Raw genomic sequence first — 3,595 nt, 5'->3', positions numbered from 1 at the left:
GCTTGCTGTGCAGCGAGTAAGGCCAGATGTGCTGCTGCGAAGGCCGTCCGAGAGGGAATCCCTCAAAGTCGCCGCAGACACCGGCCGGTGAGAGGGGGTGGCGCGAGGAGGAGGAGGAGGGAGGGAGGGAGCGCGCGTGCTGTGCGCGCTGGAGACGCTGGCGCGCGGTGCTGCACCGCCAGATGCAGGCTGAGCTATCGGTTCTCTGCAGAAGGCTGTGTGCGCCGTGCCGGGAGCTGTCCACCGCTCCCGGTGCTGAAAGAGATCCGGCTGTGTTTCTGGAGTGATTTGGCTTGGGTCAAGGAAGGACCAATGAGATTTTTAAAGGACTACAATTCTCCCTGGGTCTGTTTCCCGTTCTGCAGTTGCATCCGCAAAGATGAGTCGGCTCTGAGAAACTTAATAACACTCCCAGACTTACTCGGTGCCCCTACAAAGCATACAGTTATGTGGTATAGACCTCGTATTGCTAGAGTTCTGTCTTCTGGAAACACATCTGATTCCAGAAAGAAGGCGGCGGAGCACACATTGTTGCTGCTTTGGAGGAAGGAGGGGTAGGCAGGCACAGGGAGGGAAGATGCTATGGCAACAGTTTCCTCTGCATTGGGAGACAGCGTCTCTTCTCTTCCCACCTCTCCCTGAGCTGACGGGTTTAAAGTTAAGTGGACGCCTCCTCAGATGGAGCCCTCAGACTGCGGTATACCCAGTTGAGCTTATTTTCTTTGTGGGTTCTGCTCTGATTGTATGAGTACTCCAAATCCTGGGGTCACACACCTTTACTCATTATTCTGTAACCTCTCTGTCAAGAGGCATGTAAGTGAACCTACAGTTTGTAGAGGTTATTTAGAGACAGGAGTTTTTAAATTATGGACTAAATAATGCTATATAGTTATGTAAAAATGCATATTTACATTAAACTCTGTAGTGGAAAAAATAAAATACTTTGAAATTAATATCTAGGTTTACATTTCCTTATTTTTATTTTTACTTGACACGACACAGTTTTTTAAATACACATAGACATGCTGTTTGTTGAATAGAATGTAGGGATGTCTAAATTTTTATTTAAAAAAATTATTACTAGAAAAATAAATAATTGTGATATCAGTAATAAGATGTCAGCAAACAAAGAATTTTTCAGGTTAAGGGGCAGGTTGCCAAGCATTTTCATATACTTGTATAATGTGATATGGCCCATAACCTTGGATGACAGGAAGGAATATATACACTATGCAGGTTGTGCATTCTCCATATGCAAGGTTAAAAAGTGGTGGAATGACCTTCCGAAATGTTATATAATTAGTGTGATTTAGAATAGGAAAAGTCATGTGCTTTAACTTCATTGAGATCATCGTTTCTTCCTTCTATAATACTTAATTAACTCTGAAACATACCATTTTTTAACATTTCTAAAAATACTTATTCAATGACCCAACAAGAAACTGAAACCTACAACTCTATCACTAATCAACATGCTTGAATGTATGAAATGTTGTTTTAAGTATAATCATGTTCTGACAAAATGATTGCTATCAAATTTCTATATCATTTTTGCTTTCAAACCTCTTCCTGTCTATATCAATAACTTGAACAATACTAATCAAATTATGATGTAATGTTTAAATGGATATTATGTTTTTACAATTACACCTTTTGTTTCCACATATTACATTCAATTATTCTATGATTACTACAATGCCAATTATCATCATATATGAACATATAAGTCATAAGATTATATGCTTTATGTTTTGTAATGTTAGCAGGCATTAAGCCTTTATTTTTCTATGAGTAGCATAAAAATAGAAAACAATGAAAAATATCTAATGAATCATTCTTCTCTCTCTGTCTTTCCAGTACCTCAATTAGAAAAAAAATGACTATGTTTTAGACCAGGATTCGTTATTACTTTTGTAACCCTGTGCAGGGTTTAACTTCCTTTCTTGAAAAGTTGAGATGGTAGTTCACAAAATAGTTGGTTAGATATAGTGAACGGATGAATAGGAACATTAAAATATCAATATAAATTAATTTCTTCCATGAATATTAACAAAAAATCTAAATAACTGAGTACTTCTACTTTATTTGGTGCTTTGAAAACCAAAAAATATTATCAATATCATTATACAGGTAGGAATATGTACCTGTAAAAGATTATGTACAATTTCTTTTATGATATGCTATTGTAAATATTTCTACCTTAAAAGTTGTTAAAAGATCAATGTATTATTCACAGCTATCTGTCTCAGTGATAAAAGATTGCACAGGAAATGGAACTGGTCATTAGTTTATGATCTTATTAACGTAGTAAGTTGATTTCTAAATCAGATGATGGTTTCCTTGAAAATGATTTTGTTCCTTACTCAATATAAATTATCATGACCTTTTTGTTGAAACCAGAGAGGACTTGGTTATTTGAAAAGCAACAAGAAGTTTTCTTAACCCTTTCTTAACACATAATTTCTGTAAAGCCCTTTTTTGTCTTTAACTTGACATATGAAAACTAATTAATATATGAATTTTATCCTTCATGATTTTGATATTGTAATAAAAGTTGGCTCATTACAAAGACATCTTTCATCTATATTCATTAAACCATTCAGTAAGCTTTTTCATGACCTTAAAAAAACAGCCAAAAAATGTGCACACAACTTACCATTAAATCACATCCTGAGGTATTATTAAAGTGCTCTAGATTGTGTTCCAGTCTACATTTCTTGTGGGGAGGAAAGGGTGGTGAAGCTGGTATCCACATGTACTTTTTTTTGGTGGGTGATAATCATGTAGATTTCCTTGCTTGCTATCTGTGGTCCATCCAAAATGTCAGCTGTAGGTGTTCCCTAAGTGGATTAGCCTTGGCATCCTCTCAAGATAATTTATGCACCATTTTATTGAATTAGCCCTTTTTAGTCTTATGCCAATGGGTAATTGGAATTTTAAAAATTAGGGGTGGAAAGGCCCCTATAGATATGGAGCTTGCAGTTCTCAGGGGAGAAAATAACTTCAATGAAGTTGTGGGTTGCCTTGCACAGTGAGACCACAGATGCTCAGGGATATAAAGGCAGACAATTATTCCAGGAGAATGGAATTGCCAAAGAAGAGCTGTTGAAGAAGGTGGGTCTTAGAAGACAAACGATCGGAGGTCAAAGGATAGAAATGTCAATGCAGATGGCAAAAGCACCTACTGGACAGTAGAGGGAGTGTCAATGCAGAGATGTAATACCCCCTAATGCTAATCAATTTACCACAAAGAAGAAATTAGTTTAAAAAAAAATCAGTGTTGTAGGTAATTTATCATCTCTATCTCATTCTTTTAACAATTACCATCTTCCATAGGACATGTGCAAAAACTGATCTAACTCAAACTGTTCATGGTTTTGTAGGCTTTCAATTGTTGTTGTTGTTGTTGATTGCCTTCCAGGCCAGCACGACTCATAGTGACCTTGTTTTTTTACAAGCAAATGAGTTGATTTATAGACTAAAGAAATAATACATTGAAAATCAATAAAGAACAGTAATTAGAAAAGGGTATTATCTTTAAAGGAAAAGGCTGGCCTTCATCTCAATCCTCCTTACAAAGCAATTCTTCATCTCC

Source organism: Elephantulus edwardii, unplaced genomic scaffold, assembly GCF_000299155.1.
Source record: "Elephantulus edwardii isolate Elephantulus edwardi_28Jun2011 unplaced genomic scaffold, EleEdw1.0 scaffold00138, whole genome shotgun sequence".
In the NCBI taxonomy this organism is placed as follows: Eukaryota; Metazoa; Chordata; class Mammalia; order Macroscelidea; family Macroscelididae; genus Elephantulus; species Elephantulus edwardii.
The sequence above is the reverse complement of the archived record's forward strand: the minus strand, read 5'-3'. Positions refer to the sequence as shown.